Genomic DNA, 13,277 nt, shown 5'->3' with positions numbered 1-13,277 from the left:
ACACACCAGCATGAAAATAGATGCAAAATAAATAACAAAATTATACAAGTGAAAATGGCACAGAATGAAGTATTTTGGGTTAAACTTCAAAAAGTATGTAAAATACTTGTAGAGTGAAAATGATCTATGTTGATGAAAGACCTGTAAAAATGCACACAGGACTGCAAATACACCTGTACTCACTGAATACAATTATTCAAATTGTCACAGCACCATCTACACAAACTAAACTACAAGTGCATCCCTAACCCTGTTGTTCACTTTTAAAGAATGAAATCTAAGACTGGAGCTTGATATATATGTCAGATCACATGCAAATGGGGTCCTCTCTATGGTGATAAAACCAGCCCATCCCAGACTCCGCAGCTGCGAGAGGACCCCCAGCCCCCGGAGTCCCAGGTGTTCCCATTCTCTGATCAGGACAGAACAGACACCTCACCATGGAGTTTGTGCTTGGCTGGGTGTTCCTGGTTGCCCTTTTAAAAGGTAATTCATGGTGAATGGGAGACACTGAGTATGTGATTGGATAAGGGTGAGAAACAGTGGATGTGTGACAGTTTCCTGACCAAGATGTCTGGTGTCTGCAGGTGTCCAGTGTGACGTGCAGCTGGCGGAGTCTGGACTAGACCTGGTGCAGCCTGGGGGTTCCCTGAGACTCTCCTGTGTAGCCTCTGGATTCACCTTCAGTAGATATGGAATGAGCTGGGTTCGCCAGGTTCCAGGAAAGGGGTGTAGTGGCTCACATATATTTATGATGATGGAAGTAGCACGTACTATGCAGACTCAGTAAAGGGCCGACTCCCCATCTCCAGAGACAACTCCAAGAACACGCTGTATCTGCAAATGAACAACCTGCAGGCCGAGGACAAGGCAACATATTACTGTGCAAGAGACAGGGTGAGGGGACCTCGCTGGGAGCCCAGACACAAACCTCCCTGCAGGAGGCGATCAGCACCACTTGGGGGCGCACACTATGCACAATTCTGGTTTGTGTTGCCAGGAGCAGGTGAAGATGGAGGTTACAGGCAGGTTTCCTCTCAGGGTCTGGGGCTTCCTGTCCACACAGCAGTTTCTCCAGGGAGCCTCTCTGGACACAGGATTCTGTGTTTACCTATTACCTGTGTGAATTAGATCATTGTTTTCCTAGGAAAACTACCCTAACATGCACAAAGACACAGTTGTTTGCATTCCTTACTCCTGTCCTTCAACATGAGTGAATTACAGATTTCCTGAGGCACAATAGCTGAACATTTACATGAGTCCCAGATGCACTCCCTGTGCAGCCAGGACCACAAGCTCCCACAGCTCCCCAGTATCTTCACCCAGCCCTTGTCCCAATCAAACAACGTGACACTTCCTTCATGGCACTTTGCTACTCAGGACTTTAAATGAGCTACAGCTTTATTCAATTCCTCTAAACAAGAGATAAATCATCTGCACGTATTAGTCAGAATTCCCTCGAGCAACAGAACCCAAAGCACATTGGTTTCCATGACAAAATATGTTGAGAAGTCCCATGATCTACTGTCACAAGTTGGAGAGCCAGGAAAACCTGTGGTATAATTCTCACCTGATTCTGAACTAGTGTGTAGTCTCAGAACCTGCAGAGCCTATGATGTAACTCTAAGAACAAGGGCAGGAGGAGACCAATGTTCCAGTTCAAACAAGCGCATGGGAAGTAAAAATGAGGGAAATCTTCCTCCCTCTGCATCGGATTCTACTCAGAACTATGATGGAATGGGTGATGCCCAGGCAGAAAGAAACCATGGATGGAAATGCCAATCTCTTCTGGAAACTCATCACAGACATACACAGAAACACTCGTGAATCTGGACACCCATGACGCAGTCAAGATGACACATAAACGTAATCATGACAAGTCAGCCTGCTGTAAATGTCGAGTTCAAAACCTGAAGATTTAGAACTCCATGCCATCACTGGGGTGGACCCTGGTGGGTATAGCAGTGCTCCTGTGGAGAAGGAGCCCCGAGGTCCATAGGGACGGCTGCGGTTTGAGGATCCCCTGGGTCATATTGGGTGAGACAGTTACCTCCTTGGAGTGCATTTGGGAGACAGGGCATTGCCCCTCATGGGGCAGGAGAGCTGACAGGCACCATTGCACTGCCCTGGTCATTAGCATAGGAGCCTCTGCTGAGAGCAGCTAACTGCATGCTGCCTTCTTGTTCTTCCTCACCATGAACTCCAAGCTCCTAGTGTTCATGCAACTGCCCTTCTGGGATAACCAGCTCCAACCACATCACAGCAAGACACTGTCCCAGAGGATCAGTGGGGTCCATGTCGCATTGAATTCATACAATTTGGTGTACTCACACCCAGCTAGAGCTCCTGAGATAAAACAGAAGAGCCCTGAGCTGCCAGGTGTGCCAATGGATTGGACAAACGCAGGGTGAAGGCCGGGTTCTGAAGGAAGTCTGGGACCCATGAGTACAGATTGTTCTATGTGGGGGCTTCCTGAACAGGGGTGGCTGGAAACTCCAACTGCAGGGACTAGAGAAGGAGCTGATGCCAATATTTCCTCCCACCAATTATCATGGACAGAATTCAGTGAGCAGCACAACACCCCCCAGTAGATACTGATCCACTGACACCAAGCTATACCCCCCTTGCCTTCCTCAGGTGCTTCCTTACTAGGGAAAGAGTGCCTACAACCCAGACCACCATTGAACCCCTCCCTCCAAAGACCACCATATACCCCCACAGGCACCAAGTCTACTGACCATATAGTGAGGCATAGCTTCACCTGTAGGGGAAATAGGAATTAGCCTCTTTTAATAAGGAGACCAAACTCACCTAGTTAAAACTCACAACACTATGGACAAAGTTGAAAAGCTCTCCCCTGGAGGCAAGGAGAACTCTGTAGAGGACTGACCTGAGGGACAGAGCAGCCAATACATGAAAGCACAGTCCACACAGCACATGCAAGAAATACTTCCAGAATGTCAGGTTGTCAACAGTATGTAAACATTTCTCAAAAAAGACACTACTCTTGGGGCGCCTGGGTGGCGCAGTCGGTTAAGCGTCCGACTTCAGCCATGTCACGATCTCGCGGTCCATGAGTTCGAGCCCCGCGTCAGGCTCTGGGCTGATGGCTCGGAGCCTGGAGCCTGTTTCCGATTCTGTGTCTCCCTCTCTCTCTGCCCCTCCCCCGTTCATGCTCTGTCTCTCTCTGTCCCAAAAATAAAATAAAAAACGTTGAAAAAAAAAATTAAAAAAAAAAAAAAAAAAAAGACACTACTCTAGAAGCAGAAAACATAACAGGATTTTCCTAAAACACTTAAGAATGCAGAGAGGGGCACCTGGGTGGCTCAGTCGGTTAAGCGGCCGACTTCAGCTCAGGTCATGATCTCGTGGTCCGTGAGTTCGATCCCCGCGTCGGTCTCTGTGCTAACAGCTCAGAGCCTGGAGCCTGTTTCAGATTCTGTGTCTCCCTCTCTCTGACCCTCCCCCATTCATGCTCTGTCTCTCTCTGTCTCAACAATAAACATAAAATGTTAAAAAAAAAAAAAAGAAAGCGGAGACATGGATATACAGAGTGATGGAGGAATTCATTCCAAAAGAAAAAGCCATAAAGGACATTGCCAGGGATATAATTAAAACACATATAAATAATAAGCCTCAAACAAAATATAATACCTATCATAAGGAAACTGAACTTTTAAAAACTATCATAAGGATACTAGCTATGCTTGAGAAAGCCTACAAGACATGAGAATACCCTGACTACAGATGGAAAAGACCTAAAACCCAGTCAGGCTGAAATTTTTAAAATGCTGTAACTGAGACGTGAACCTGATTGGATATAATGAACTCAAGGCAGAAAGAAGCAGATGAATGAGTAAGTGACATGGAAGATAAAATTTTGTGAGAAACGAAGCAGGAAAGAAGAGGAAAATTAAAATATTGCATCACAAACGTATACTTAGGGAATCAGCAACTCCATAAAGTGTAATAAAATTCTTTTCAAAGGAGACCCAGAAGAAGAAGGGAGGGAGAAAAAAAGGGGAGAAGTTTTGTCTGAGTACATTAGAGTGGAAAATTTCCACTAAATGGTGAAGGAAACAGACATCCACATGTATGAGTCACAGAGAACTCCCATTAAAATTTTTAAAAAAAAGCAGGCCAACTCTGAGACATAACATAGTAAAATTCACAAAATACACAGATTAAAAAAACCCTATAAGAATGAACACAGAAGAGTTTGCTAACGAATACGGGAAGATAAAAAAAGATTATGGCAGAAGTGTCCACAGAAACCTGCAGGAAAGAAGGGAGTGGCATAATATCCTCACATGTTCAATTGAAAATTAGGCAGTCAATAGGGAGGAGACAAGATAGCAGAACAACGTGGAAGATTTTTGTGTGTCTCGTGTCCGTGAAATACAGCCAGACCAACACTAAACCATCCTACACACCTAGAAAACTGATCGAGGATTAACACAACAATCTGCACAGCCTGAACCACAGAATTCAACAAGTACGTGGCGTGGAGAGGGGACCTTGGGGAGCAAGAAGCTGCAGGAAGGGAGGTGCTTTTGCGGGCGGAGAGAGGAAGGAGACTGGGGAGTGGGGGAGAAAACAGGAAAAGCACCCCTCCTCAAAAGCAGCTGGAGAGAAAGTGGAACATTGGAAATAGCCACAGGGACTAAACCAAAAAGGGAGAAAGGAGAAAGGAGAGTATTGTAAATTCCACTAAGACTGTAAACAAGGGGAGTGCAAAGGCTGCAACTCCACAGCTTCATACCTGGAGGTGCTCTGGTGGGAAGGGAGAATCCCAGGAACAGAGTGGGTTCCAGGATGTTCTCAGGCCACACGGGGAGAGGCAGTTGCACTGCTGGAAGGACATTTGGAGGAGACTGCCAAAGCTATCTGGTCCCAGCAGACCCCCGAAAACGGCCACATTCACTGGTGCTGGAACAAGGTCGTTTAGGGTGAAGCCTGGTGCCAGATGTGTGTTGTGATTTTCCATAATCCACGAAACGCTGCTGCTACACTCTCTTGCGAATTTTTTCTGGGGTGGCTGGCACCTGGCCACAGTCTCGGGGCACCGACAACAACAGGGTCCAGCAAGCGTTCCTAGGTGCAGCCAATATTTGGCCATTGCTCATTCGGACATTGCTTGGTGAGACCCTCCCACAGAGGGGCAGAACAGGTCAAAGCCGCGGTCCTTTGGACGTAAGGGACCGGGGAAAACAGCCGCGTCTGTGACAAAATTTGGGAGAGAGGTGCGGCCTGGGGCCTGGTCATGGAGAGTGAAGGAGCAGGGAGTGGACAAGGGCTGAAGACAGAGGATGGGTGCGCAATTGTTGATCCAGGAGAACAGACTGGGTAGCTGGGTGGTGCCATTTTCACCTCTCCCGCGCATGTGCATTCGCACCTACAACCACCGCAACTATCCACCTCAAGAGCCTAAAAGCGCCATCTAGTGGAGAGCGGAACCATTACACTGAGCCCCCCCCCCCCCCCCCCGACCCCAAAGAGGCCAACAGGGCTCTTCAGGAACACAAGTCTCACTGCCGCTTACTTTATGGACTATAAAGAACTACGTAGACTGACATCTAGGGGATAAGGGAGTAATTTCAGTTCTACTTCAATCTGTTAGCCAGTTCATCTAGTCAATTTTCTTTCTTTTTTTTCTTTTTCTGTTTTAAACTTCTTTTCTTTTTCTTCAATGCAGAAACAGAAAAAAAATATTTTTATTATCAATTATTATTAAAACTATTTTTCTTTAATTTTTATTACTATATTTTTTACATTTCTGTATTTTTTTTTCAAATTCTATTTTACTTCCATCATTTTATTTTACTCTACCTCAGTGTATTCCCGTTTTCAAATTTCCAGTTTCCTTTTTATTTTTTCTTTCTTTTTTTTCTCTTCTTCGTTTCTGTAGTTTTTCTTGAATGCAGAATGAGAAAAACTTCATTTTACTTTCAATTTCTATTAAAAATATTTTTCTTTAATTTTTTTACTATATTGATTGCTTTTATGTAAATTTTTTCAAATTCTATTTTACTTCCATCATTTTATTTTAGTCTACTATGGTGTATTCACTTTTTGAATTTTCCAATGATTTCCTTTTTTTCCTTTTTGTATCTTTTTTCTCTTTTTTGTTTCCTCTCTTTTTTCTAGAATACAGAAAAAGAAAAAAATCACATATATTTTTAATTTTTATTAAAAATATTGTTCTTTATTTTTTCTACTATATTCTTTTCTGTATATTTTTTTAACTCTATTTTACTCCCATCCTCTCATTTTAGTCTACTTCTGTGTATTCATTTTTTCAAATTCTCAAAATATTTCCTTTTTTTTCTCCCCCTCCCATTTTTTTCTATAATCTGTCAAACCACTTTAAACACCCAGAACAAAACATACCCAGGATATAGCATATTCCATCCAAATTGTGTGTGTGATTAATTTTTAATTTTAATATTTCTGTAATTTTATCTTTTAATTTCTATTTTTCGACCTCATTAATTCCTTTTCTTTCCTTCAAAATGACAAAACGAAGGAATTCACCCCAAAAGAAAGACCATGAAGAAACGACAGCTAGGGATTTAACCAACACAGATACAAGCAAGATGTCTGAACCAGAATTTAGAATCACAATAATAAGAATACTAGCTGCAGTCAAAAATAGATTAGAATCCCCTTCTGCAGAGATAAAAGAAGTAAAAAATAGCCAGGATGAAATTTAAAATGCTATAACTGAGCTGCAATCACAGTTGGATGCAGCGGTGGCACAGATGGATGAGGCAGAACAGAGAATCAGCGTTATAGAGGACAACCTTATAGAGAATAATGAAGCAGGAAAAAAGAGGGAAATTAAGGCAAAAGAGCAAGACTTAAGAATTACAGAAATCACAGACTCATTAAAAAGGAAAAACATGAGAATCATAGGGGTCCCAGAAGTGGAAGAGAGAAATAGGGGTGGAAGGGTTATGTGAGCAAATCATAGCAGAAATCTTTCCTAACCTGGGCAAAGACACAGACATCAAAATCCAGGAAGCACAGAGGACTCCCATTAGATTCAACCAAAACCGACCATCAACAAGGCACATCATAATCAAATTGACCAAGTACTCAGGCAAGGAGAGAATCATAAAACCAACAGGGAAACAAAGTCCATAACTAACAAGGGAAGACAGATCAGGTTTACCAGACCTATCCACAGAAACTTCGCAGGCCACAAAGGAGTGGCGGGATGTATTCAGTGTGCTAAATCAGAAAAATATGCAGCCAAGAATTCCGAATCCAACAAGGATGTCATTCAAAATAGAAGGCGAGATAAAAAGATTCCCATACAAACAAGAATTAAATGAGTTTGTGACCACTAAACCAGCCCTACAAGAAATTTTAAGGGAGACTCTCTGAGGGGAGAAAAGATGAAAATACATCTATATAAATAAATAAATACCAAAATCAACAAAGGTTAGAAAGACCAAAGAACACCACCATAAACTCCAACTCTACAAGCATCATAATAGCAATAAACTCATATTTTTCAGTACTGGCTCTAAACGTCAATGGACTCAATGCCCCAATCAAAAGACATAAGGTAACAGAATAGAGAAGAAAACAAGATCCATCTATATGCTTTTTACAAGAGACCCACTTTAGACCTAAAAACGCCTCCAGATTGAAAATAAGGGGATGGAGAACTATCTATCATGCTAATGTTCAACAAAAGAAAGCCGGAGTAGCCATATTGATATCAGACAATCTAGACTTTAAAATAAAGACTGCATCAAGAGATGCAGAATGGCATTATATCATTCATAATCAAAGGGTCTATCCACCAAGAAGACCTAACAATTGTAAACATTTATGCGCCAATTGTGAGAGCACCCAAATATAGAAATCAATTAATCACAAACATAAAGAAAATCATCGATAAAAATCCCATAATAGTAGGAGACTTCAACACCGCATTCACAACAATGAACAGATCACCTGATCAAAAAATCAACAAGAAAACAATGGCTTTCAATGACACACTGGACCAGAAGGACTTAACAAATATATTCAGAACATTTCATCCTAAAGCAACAGAATATGCACTCTTCTCCAGTGCACATGGAAATTTCTCCAGAAAAGATCATATACTGGGACACAAATCAGCCCTAAGTAAGTACAAAAAGATCAAGATCCTACCATGCATATTTTCAGACCACAATGCCATGAACTCAAAATCAACCCCAAGAAAAAATTTGGAAAGGTAACAAATAATTAGAGACTGGAGAACCTACTAAAGAATGAATGGGCTAACCAAGCAGTAAAAGAAGAAATTAAAAAGTATATGGAAGTCAATGAAAATGATAACACCACAACGCAAACCTCTAGGATGCAGCAAAGGCGGTCATAAGAGGAAAGTATATAGCAATCCAGGCCTTCCTAAAGAAGGAAGAAAAATCTCATATACACAACCTAACCTTATGACTAAAGAGCTGGAAAAGGAACAGCAAATAAAACCCAAAACCAGAAGAAAGCAGGAAATACTAAGATTAGAGCAGAAAATTGTGCTATTGAAACCAAAACACAGTAGAACAAATCAATGAAACTAAAAGCTGGTGCTTTGAAAGAATTAACAAAATTGATAAACCACTATCCAGTTTGATCAAAAAGAAAAAGGAAAGGACCCAAATGAACAAAATCAAGAATGACAGAGGAGAGATCACAACCAACACAACAGAAATAAAAACAGCAATAAGAAAATGTTATGAGCAATTATATGCCAATAAAATGGGCATACTGGAAGAAATGGACAAATTCCTAGAAACATATACACTACCAAAACTGAAACAGGAAGAAATAGAAAATTTGAACCGACCCTTAACCGGTAAGGAAATCGAATTAGTAATCAAAAATCTGCCAAAAGACAACAGTCCAGGACCAGATGGCTTTCCAGGGGAATTCTACCAAACATTTAAGGAAGAGTTAACACCTATTCTCTTGAAACTGTTCCAAAATAATAGAAATGGAATGAAAACTTCCAAACTCTTTCTATGAAGCCAGCATTACCTCGAATCCAAAAACAGACACAGACAACACTTAAAAAGAGAACTATACACCAATTTCCCTGATGAACATGGATGCGAAAATCCTCAACAAGATATTATCCAACCAGAAACAATAATACATTAAAAAATTATTCACCACAACCAAGTGGGATTTATACCTGGGATGCAGGGCTGGCTCAATATCTGTAAAACAATTAACGTGATTCATCACATCGATAAAAGAAGGACAGGAAACATATGATCCTCTCCATAGGTGCAGAGAAAGCATTTGACAAAATACAACATCCTTTTTTGATAAAAACTCTCAAGAAAGCAGGGATAGAAGGACCATACCTCGAGATCATATAAGCCATCTATGAATGATCCAATGCTAATATCATCCTCAATGGGGAAAAACTGAGAGCTTTCTCCCTAAGGTCAGGAACAAGACAGGGATGTCCACTCTTGACACTCTTATTCAACATAGTATTGGAAGTCTTAGCGTCTGCACTCAGACAACACAAAGAAATAAAAGGCATCCAAATTGGCCAGGAGACGGTCAAACTTTCACTCTTCACAGATGACATGATACTCTATATGGAAAACCCAAAAGACCCCACCAAAAAACTGCTAGAATTGATTCATGAATTCAGCAAAGTGGCAGGATATACAATCAATGCAGAGAAATCGGTTGCATTCCTATACACCAACAATGAAGCAACAGAAAGAGAAATCAAGGAATCTATCCCATTTACAGTAGCACCAAAAACCATAAAATACCCAGGAATAAATCTAACCAAAGAGGTGAAAAATCTTTACACTGAAAACTATAGAAAGCTTATGAAAGAAATTGAAGAAGACAAAATATGGGAAAAGATTCCATGCTCCTGAATAGGAAGAACAAATATTGTTAAAATGCTGCTAGTACCCAAAGCAATCTACAAATTCAATGCAATCCCGATCAAAGTGACACCAGCATTCTTCACAGAGCTAGAAAAAATAATCCTAAAATTTGTATGGAACCAGAAAAGCCGCCGAATAGCCAAAGAAATCTTGAAAAAGAAAACCAAAGCAGGAGGCATCACAATCCCAGACTTCAAGCTGTACTTCAAAGCTGTAATCATCAAGACAGTATGGCACTGGCACAAGAACATACACTCAGGGGCATCTGAGTGGACCAGTCTGTTAAGCATCCGACGTTGACTCAGGTCATGATCTGGCAGTTCGTGAGTTAGAGTCCCACATCAGGCTGTGTGCTGACAGCTCAGAGCCTGAAGCCTGCTTCGAATTCTGTGTCTTCCTCTCTCTCTGACACTCCCTCGCTCATGCTCTGTCTCTGTCTCTGAAAAGTAATAAATAAATGCCAAAAAAATTAAAAAAAAAAACAAGAACAGACACTCAGATCAATGGAACAGAATACAAAATCCACAAATGGAGCAAAAATGTATGGCCAACAAATCTTTCACAAAGCAGGAAAGCCTATCCAATGGAATAAAGACAGTGTCTTCAGCAAGTGGTGCTGGGAAAACTGGACAGCGACATGCAGAAGAATGAACCAGGACCACTTTCTTACACCATACACAAATATAAACTCAAAATGGATGAAAGACCTCAATGTAAGTCAGGAAGCCATCAAAATCCTCGAGCAGAAAGCAGGCAAAAACATCTTTGATCTTGGCCGCACCAACTTCCTACTCAACACGTCCCAGGAGGCAAGGGAAAAAAAAAGCAAAAATGAACTACTTGGACCTCATCAAAATAAAAAGTTTCTGCATAGTGAAGGCAACAATCAGCAAAACTAAAATTCAACTGACAAAATGGGAGAAAACATTTGCAAATGACATCTCAGATAAAAAGTTAGTATCAAAAATCTATAAAGAATTTATCAAACTGAACACCCAAAACACAATCCAGTGATGAAATAGGCAAAAGACATGAATAGACACTTCTCCAAAGAAGACATCCTGATGGCCAACCGACACATGAAAAAATGCTCCACATCACTCATCATCACGGAAATGCCAATCAAAACCCTAATGAGATACCACCTGACACCTGTCAGAATGGCTACATTAACAACTCAGGCAACAACAGACGTTGGCGAGGATGCAGAGAGAGGATCTCTTTTGCATTTTGGGGGGCAATGCAAGTTGGTGCAGCCACTCTGGAAAACTGTATGGAGATTCCTCAAAAAACTAAAAATAGAACTCCCCTATGACCCAGCAATTGCACTACTAGGCATTTCTCCACGGGACACAGGTGTTCTGTTTCAAAGGGACACATGCACCCCCATGTTTATAGCAGCACTATCAACAATAGCCAAAGTATGGAAAGAGCCAAATGTCCACTGATGGATGAATGGATAAAGAAGAAGTGGTAAATATACACAATGGAGTATTACTCGGCAATCAAAAAGAGTGAAATCTTGCCATTTGCAACTATGTGGATGGAACTGGAGGGTATTATGCGAAGTGAAATGAGTCAGTCAGAGAAAGACAAAACTCATATGACTTCACTCATATGAGGACTTTAAGAGACAAAACAGATGAACATAAGGGAAGGGAAACCAAAATTATATGAAAACATGGAGGAGACAGAGCATAAGAGACTCATAAATATGGAGAACAAACACAGGGCTACTGGAGAGTTGTGGGAGGGGGGATGGGCTAAACTGGTAAGGGGCACTAAGGAATCTACTCCTGAAATCATTGTTGCACTATATGCTAACTAATTTGCATGTTAATTTTTAAAACTAGAAATAAATACTAATTTATAATTTTAAAAATTAAAATATTTTAAGAGAAAATAATGCGTGATCATGCTGTTGAGGTAAATATTTCTTAAAGATTATGCGAAGCCTCCATTAATAAAGGTAAAAATCCAAAAATGAAAAAAAAAAGAATTCTTCATATTGTCACACCGCCATCCACACAAACTAATGTAGAAGTGCGTCCCTAACCCTGTCAACCACTTTTACACAATCAAACCTAAGTCTGGAGCTTGATATATATGTCAGAGGACATGCAAATGGGGCCCTCTCTGTGCTGATAAAACCAACCCAGCCCGATCGTGCAGCTGGGAGACAAGCCCCAGCCCCAGGAGTCCCAGGTGTTCCCATTCTGTGATCAGCACAGAACACACACACCTCACCATGGAGTTTGTGCTGGGCTGGGTTTTCCTCGTTGCTCTTTTAAAAGGTAATTCATGGTGAACCAGAGACACTGAGTATGTGAGTGGATATGAGTGAGAAACAGTGAATGTGTGATAGTTTCCTGACCAAGATGTCTTGTGTCTGCAGGTGTCCAGTGTGACGTGCAGCTGGTGGAGTCTGGGGGTGACCTGCTGAAGCCTGGGGGGTCCCTGAGACTCACCTGTGTAGCCTCTGGATTCACCTTCAGTAGCTATGCAATGAGCTGGGTTCGCCAGGCTCCAGGAAAGGGGCTGCAGTGGGTCGCAGAAATTGGTAGTACAGGTAGCACATACTACGCAGACTCCGTGAAGGGCCGATTCACCATCTCCAGAGACAACGCCAAGAACACGCTGTATCTGCAGATGAACAACCTCAAGACCGAGGACACGGCCACATATTACTGTGCTAGAGACACGGTGAGGGAACCTCGCTGGGAGCCCAGACACAAACCTCCCTGCAGGAGGGGATCAGCACCACCAGGGGGCGCACACTATGCACAATTCTGCTTTGTGTTCCCAGGAGCAGGTGCAGATGGAGGTTACAGGCAGGTTTCCTGTCAGGGTCTGGGGCTTCCTCTCCACACAGCAGTTTCCCCAGGGAGCCTCCCTGATTATATGATTCTGTGTTTACCTATTAACTCTCTGAATTAGCAACTGGGTTGTCATAGGGAAACTAGACGAACATGCACAAAGACACAGTTGTTTGCACTTGCTTACTCCAGTCCCTCAACATGAGTGAATTACAGATTTGCTGAGGCACAACAGCTACACCTTTATGAGATTCCCAGATGCCCTCACTGTGCAGCCAGGACCACAGGATCCCACAGACCCTCCTTATCCTCACCCAGCCCTTGTCCCAGTCAAACAACGTGACAATTTCTTCATAGCCCTTTGCTACTCAGGACTTTAAATGAGTTACATCTTTATTCAATTACTCTAAAGGAGAGACAAACAATCTCCAAGTATTAGGCAAGATTTCCCTGAGGAACAGAACCCAAAGGTCATTGGTTTCCATAACTAAATATGTTGAGAAGTCCCATGATCTACTGTCACAAGCTGAAGACCCAGGAAAAC

General features: G+C 41.9%; 1 pseudogene; it reads left to right on the top strand.

Annotated features, from left to right (window-relative positions):
• Window positions 1–395: 395 nt before the first annotated feature.
• Window positions 396–12,360, top strand: LOC132676277 (immunoglobulin heavy variable 3-23 pseudogene; annotated as a pseudogene).
• The last annotated feature ends 917 nt before the right edge of the window (window positions 12,361–13,277 follow it).

Source organism: Panthera onca, chromosome B3 (genome assembly GCF_046562875.1).
Source record: "Panthera onca isolate mPanOnc1 chromosome B3, mPanOnc1 haplotype 2, whole genome shotgun sequence".
NCBI lineage: Eukaryota > Metazoa > Chordata > Mammalia > Carnivora > Felidae > Panthera > Panthera onca.
The sequence above is the reverse complement of the archived record's forward strand: the minus strand, read 5'-3'. Positions and strand labels throughout refer to the sequence as shown.